This window comes from Pteropus medius, unplaced genomic scaffold (assembly GCF_902729225.1).
Source record: "Pteropus medius unplaced genomic scaffold, Ma_sr-lr_union100, whole genome shotgun sequence".
Classification (NCBI taxonomy): Eukaryota; Metazoa; Chordata; class Mammalia; order Chiroptera; family Pteropodidae; genus Pteropus; species Pteropus medius.
Window position 1 is genome coordinate 926,783 of NW_024354498.1, and position 7,208 is coordinate 933,990.

General features: G+C 39.4%; 1 pseudogene; it reads right to left on the minus strand.

The window, feature by feature from the left end:
- Positions 1-1,349: 1,349 nt before the first annotated feature.
- Positions 1,350-1,468, minus strand: LOC120594350 (uncharacterized; annotated as a pseudogene).
- Positions 1,469-7,208: the final 5,740 nt, after the last annotated feature.

Below are 7,208 nucleotides of genomic sequence, written 5' to 3' on the forward strand. Positions count from 1 at the left end.
TTATAACTGGATTTATTACCTCGCAGTGCATTTGGTTTCAAGAAATTACATTATATCCCCCTTGCATTTATTCTTCAGCCTTTCTGAAATGTCATTTCCTGCCTAGGTGGGAAACTTTCCTGTAAACAGAACACTTGCTATCTGATTGAGGCCTGTTCTATATAATAAGAGGGAGAAAGTTTTCTCAGTGTGGCCTCAAGGGCAATTCTCTGGATAAGGACGATGACTCATCTTCCCAGGGTCTTCCTACTGAAATGCTGCAAATAAATATATTCTGCAGAGGATGCAAAGTACTGTGGTGAGGATAAGAGAAAGGCTAGCCCTGTTGGACAAAGAGGCTCTGTAGTCATAAAACTGTCAGCTGCAGCTAAGAAAGCCCTTGGAAAGGGAGAAGCAGAGGATTAAGTAGTGCCCCTGGGTGTTTTACCACTTTAAAACAGTGCAAGCTTATTTGCTTAAAATCCTAAGAATTTGCTTAATTGCAGAGCCTGGAAGGTAACATTGAAATGCAGAGATAATAATAAAACATCAGGGCTAGAAAGCTAAGGATCTTGGTGAAACCTATCAACAGTGCTGAACCAAAATTGGTATTTGGCTATATTTATGCAAATAGCTTAGTTTCTGATATTGCTTGTAATTATACAACAATTATTGGGAAATACAAGAAAACAATTTTGTGTCTCAGTCTAGATGGTAAACTCCTTCTTGAACATTTTCTCCAGGGATGAGAACATAAGGGATAATAGGTCATGAAAACTGTATATTCTTTTTTGACTTGCTAGTATTTGTCATGCTAGGAATGTGGGTGGAATAGGGGAGGGATCTATGGCTGGAGAGAAGGCCCTGAAGGAACCCACAGTCAATGGGAGAGCAGCTTTGTAAGCATAGGATGACATAAAAACACAGGAGAGACCTTTACTTGGGGGAGGGGACAATAGTGATCAGGGAAAAGGTGGATACTGAGCTGTGTTTAGAGGGACAGGCTAGAGTTTACTGGGTAGAGAAAGGTGGAATTAAAAATTGATTATTCCAGATAAGGTGAGCAGAGTCTGCAAAGGAACGAAGTGTGTGGCACCCTGTTACCTTTGGAGAATCATATGTAAAATTGCTCAGTATGGCTGCAGCTTAAAAGGAAGAAGGAAGGAGTGTCCAGACTGAAGTGGAGAAAAGGCAGATCGAGAATGGCCATATATTAGATTGGGTTATCCCAGAATTAGACCCTAAGATAAAGACTTGAGGGCCTGTGATTCTTTTTTTTTTTTTTTTTTTTTTTGGGTGAGGCAACCTGATTTGACCTTACAGATTACAAGGACCATGTCAGGCTTACACTCCTTGTTTTTTATTTTTTACGTCTACAGCACCTGGTCTTCCTAGGTGGTCTCCCATCCAAGTACTAACCAGGCTCGACCCTGCTTAGCTTCCGAGATCAGACAGGATCGGGCTTGTTCAGGGTGGCATGGCCATGGACCTGTGATTCATTTGGGACACGATCCCAGGAAGCACTGGTAGAGGAGGGGAACATGAGAGTAGGTTAACTGGATTTATTACCTTGCAGTACATTTGGGTTCAAGAAATTACATTACGTTCTCCTTGCTTCTATTTTTCAGCATTTCTAAAGTGTCCTTTCCTGCCTAGGTGGGAAACTTTCCCATAAATTTGCTTTCTGCTGTGGGCAACTGGGGCTCAATCTACAGAGACTTTTGGAGAGACTGTGTATCTGTTGAGTTGTCCTTTTTGAGGGGTGGGAGCTAGGATGTCTGTCCACCCAACTCTCATCTATTATTGGGCGAGAGCTGCTCCCAGGAGACTTAACTCCTTGGCTCTTTGTGCTTTCCCCTGGAGACTGACGGGTGCTTGTGGTAACCAACTGTTGGCAAGTGCAAGAAAGTTGAGGATTAAGGGGATAAGAATGAGACAGCTATGCCATGCTACGGATTTAGGCTTTGACCCAATGAAAAATAAGGAGCTACTGAATTATTTTAATCTTGGGAATGGTGATGTGATGAAATCTGCTTTTTAGAAAAAAATGTTTTTCTGGTATCAATAATAAGAGTAGATTAGAGTGGCTCAAGAACAGTTCTAGAAATAGACAATCAGGATGCTTTGCAGGAATTTAGAGGAGACGTCATGAGGGCCTGAATGTTTAACATTGGAATCACCTGAGGAGTTTTTAAAACTATTCATATCCGACTTCCACTCCAGAAATTATAGTTAATATATCTAGGTGTGTCCTGGGCAACGGAAGCCTTAAAAGTTCCCTAGGGGGACTCTAATATGTGACCAGTGTTAGGACCACTGAGCTATTAGGGGACAGAGAATCAGAGAGAGGCGATCATTGATGGGGCGGGAGCCTTGAGAATACACTGCAAAGGAGTTTTCCAACAGGGATGAGGAAGGTCGGAGTTTCTTTCTGAGGCTGGGGTGCCAGATTCAGGCTGTTTGACTGAATCTTTATTAAGTTCATGGTTTATTCAGAGACCTTGAGAGGGCTCCCTTTAAGGAAAATGGCTAGAGTGTCATAATCACGTAGCTGAAACACTGTGGAGAGTTAAGGAAGAATGCAGGGAAGCTGGGGAGGAACTGGGTTATTTCACCTCCCAAACTTCTTGGGTCCTGGCTCCTGTTTCAGTTCTCTTGTGAGACCTGTTCACTGGTGCTTGTTTTCTGATTGTTGGACCTATGGCTTTCCTTGACATTCACAAACTTCCCCACTGTCCATCCTTGCCTGGCCACTTGGAAACCAATATATGTGACTGTTCTGACCGTCACTATTTCTTTTTTCCCTCCAAACTCCAAGTGCCTAAATGATTTTGATCCTTGGACCTGCCAAGGTACATCTATACAGGCATATTATTTTTTTTTTTTTATCTGTTAATACACATTTTATTTTAGAGTAGTTTTACATTTACGGAGAAATTGTGACATAGTACAGAGTTCCCATATACTTTACACCCAATTTCCCCTATTATTAACATCTTATATTTGTATGGCATATTTGTCATGACTAATGAACCAATATTGTACATTATTATTAACTGAAGTCCATACATTTTCAGATTCCCTCAGTTTTTCTTTAATGTCTTTTTTCTGTTCCATTACCCTTCCAGGACACTGCATTACATTTAGGCATCATGTTTCCTTATGTCCGTCTTAGCTCCAACAGTTTCTGAAGCTTTCCTTATTTTGATAACCTTGACAGTTTTGAGGAGTACTAGTTAGGAATTTTGTAGAATGTCCCTCAATTGGAGTTTGATTTTTTCCTTATGATTAGATCATGATTATGGGTTTTGGGGAGGAAGATCACAGAGGTAAATTACCATTCTTTTCACATCATATCAAGGATGCCTGCTATCAACATGACTTACCCTTGACGATATTGTCTTTAATCACCCAGCTGAGGTATTACTCGTCAGATTTCCTCTACTATAAAGCTATTCTTTCCCCATTTAGTACTGTGCTCATGGAGAGGAAGTCACTGTGGGTGATTTCTTTCTTTGACTTTCTTTAATTTCTTCTTATTTTTCTCTTCTTTCATTTTCGTATTTGGAAAATTTCAAACATATAAAAATATGCAGAATAGTATTGGGAACCCCTACATACTTGGCACGAAATTTCAACACTTATCACATCATGTTCATTCTTGCTTATAGATACAGATATAGTCTCAAATTTGAGCATGTGTTAGAATCACTTGGAGGCCTTGTGAAAACAGACTTCTGGACTCTTCACCTTAGGGTTTCTGATTCACTAAGTCTGGAATGGTGCCCAGGGAATCTGCATCTCTAACTAGTTCCCGTATGATGATGATGGTCCAGAAACTGCACTTTGAGAATCACCGGCCTGTTACCTTTCCGTACATGAGCTCTCCCACCTCCACTTCATTATTTTGAAGTAAATCTCAGGTATCATATTGTTTTATCTTTAAATACTCAATGTGTATCTCTAAATATCAAGACTTTAAAAACATAATTACAATACCATTTTCTCATCAAAATTTATTAATAATTCTAAAACCAGATATCCAGTTAGTATTCAGATTTTCCTGATTGTTTCTTAAATACTTTTACAGTTGGGCATTCAAACCCATATAAACTCTGCACATCATATTTGATCGATATGCCTCTAAATTCTTTATTAAATCTATTGTAGGAGTTGACAAACTGAAACTTAGCCAGTTTTTTAAATAAAGCTTTATTGGCATACAGCCACACTCATTCATTTACAATTGTATATGACTTCTTTCCAGCTACAACAGTGGAGTTGAGTGGTTGCATCTGAGGCTATATGGCCTGCAAAGTACAAAATATTTACCATTTGTTCCTTTACAGAAAAAGTTTGCTGATCCCTTTTCCCTATCGTCTTTCTTCTTTTTCTTTCTTTTTTTTTTCTTTAAATATATGTGTTGAAGAACCCAGGTCATTTTTTCCTATAGGCTTTTACATATTCTGGATTTTGCCTATTGCTTTCCCCCTGTTGTTATTTATCGTGTTCCTCTGTTCCCTGTATTTCTCGTAAACTGATACACAGACCAAAAGGCTTGAGCAGATTCATGTTCAATATTTGGCAAGAGTTGATCCGTGGGTTCAGGTATTATCAGTAAGATCCATTCATTGTCAAGTGCATAATCAGGTTTTCACCTAATGATTTTAGTAGCTATTAATCATCATTGCCTAGATTCATTATTTCATTAGGCATTGCAAAATGATTATGTGGTGATTTTATCATTTCTTTTAATTTAGTTGCTGGAATACTTTTTATAAATGAGAACTTTTCCTCATCAATCATTTGGTTACTTTGATGCATAGTTCTGTGAAAGCAAGGCAGGATAAATGCTTGATTCTTTCCCATCAGTTACCACTTTGAGAATAATGAGTAGGTTCACTAACACCTCCAAAGGTAACCATGGAGTATTGTTTAAATTCTCATATGAATGCCTGGATTGTTTTTAACCATTTTATTGAAATTTAATTTACATACCATATTATTCACTCCTTTTAAATGTACAATTCAATGGTTTTTTTTTTTTTTGGTATATTTACAAAGCTGCTACCATTACCACAATCTCATTTTAGAACATTTCCATTATTGGAATTTTTAGAATGTATTTGATATGTTTCAATCAAACACTGTTCTTTTTTTGAGCCTCCCAATTGTCTCAGTTTTGGTCAGTGGGAGGAGCCTTTTTGAGATTGGGTCCTTTACCAACCAGGTTATCGTGAATATAAAATGAGAAAAATTTTCAAGATTCTGATACTCAAGGGATGTTACATATCAATGATAGTGGTTATCAGTCTTGGATGCATAATAGAATCACGTGAAGAAACCTAAGATATCTTTATGTGCAGTCCATTCCCTATACTAATTACAGCAGAATCCCTGCAGGTGATAGCCAAGTACCAACACTGTTTAAAACCCCTAGGTGGATTCCAATTTGCAGCCAAGTTGAGCAACTGCTACACTTTGTGGATGTGAATTAATTTTTTTTCCTTCCTCTCTCTCATTTTCCCTGTACCCTGCCCAGCTCTGTCTCTCTCAACCCTCTGCTCTCATCTTGGAAAACTTTATCTCTATTTTTGCCCTGTCACTCAAACTAGCTACCTGAGTCATTTGATTCTTTCTTACATAGCACTCTTTAATTCCAAAGGATTTTTTTTTTGAAGAGGAATGGCTGGCTCAGATCTGTATTATCCTAACATATTTCTGTCAGCAATATGAGAAAGATTTTGATAAAGCAAGTGAAACTACTCAGTGTTTAAGTGCTTCCCCAGGACTCATAGTAACAACCTTTGTATTCCTCAGCATGATACTCTAGGTTACCCATGGCCCAGTCTCAGCCTCTGGATACCAGCCTCATCACATACTCCAAATCCCTGTATCCTACAGTATGATCATATTTAATACCTTGCCACAGAAAGAGTGGCCCGCCATGGATCTGTAGTACTGGAATCCCAGGGTTTTGCTCTCCCCTGCAGGTCCATTAGAACGCTGATCTGCATTTTAACAAGATTCTCTGGTTGATTCATAGTCACATTAAAGTGTGAGAACTTTTCTTTAACTTTTTCCCAGCCTTTTCTGCTCCTCCTTATGCCTTGATCTCTTTTTGCTTGTCAACTTTCCCCCCTTTCTCTTTTGATTCATCTTTCCAGACTTAGTTCAAAGGTTTTTGTCCTGGATTCTTTACCAAATTCCCACCTCTGAATATAAGGGCTCTTTTTTTTTTCTTCACGGCTTTGATGCTATGTTTGCCATACCACTTTCATGAAACACTATTTTCATTTTCTTTTTACTGACTCGGATACATGAGAAACTACTACATTCAAAGCTCTTGAGTGCAATAACCACGCCTCATTCATTTCTGTATCCACCCAGCACTTTACTTTGCAGATGTTAGAATTTCTGTTTTGAAAACTAAAAGCAATTTCAGGGGTCATAATAGCAGAGTGGGTAGACCCTGAGCACACCTCCTCCTACACACACACCAGCGCTATATAACTAAATACAAAGCAACTATCACTGAGAATGACCTGAAGACTAACTGAACAGAAGTTCTACAACTAAGGCTATAAAGAATAAGCTGCATCAAGACAGGTAGGAGGAACAGAGACATGGTCTGGTCAGGACCCACACCTCTGGTATGGCGATTCACAGGTGGTAGAGACATCACAACCTGGGGAGTTCCCTTCCAAGGAGCGAAGTGTCAGAGCCCCACACTGGGCCTCCCACCCTGGGGGACATACACTGGAAAAAGGAGCCCCATAAAATCTGGTTTGAGAACCAGCAGGGCTCATGTCAGAAAGAGTTAAAGGGCTGTAGGAACCAAGCTTCTGCTCTTAAAGGAACTGCACACAGACTCACTCACTCCAAGCCCCAGTGCAGAGGCAGCAGTCTGAAATATGCCTAGGCTATACACGAAGCAATTACATTAACTAACTTTATTTTTTAAATTTTATTTATTTATTTTTGTACAGTAGAAAAGAAAAGTTTTATTAGAAGGGAAAGTACACTTCCAGATGTGGAAGCAGGCCTGAGCAAGAGAAGCGTGGCTCAAAAGGCCTACATTAACTAACTTTAGAGTGGGTGCTGGAGGGGCAGGGATCAGTGAGAACTTTCTCAGGGATGGAAGTACTGAAGGGCTCCATTATCTCTCTTTTTTTTTGTTGTTGTTGTGCTCTCCTTCCACCTGTGTGGCCTAGCGCAGATGGGTGCCA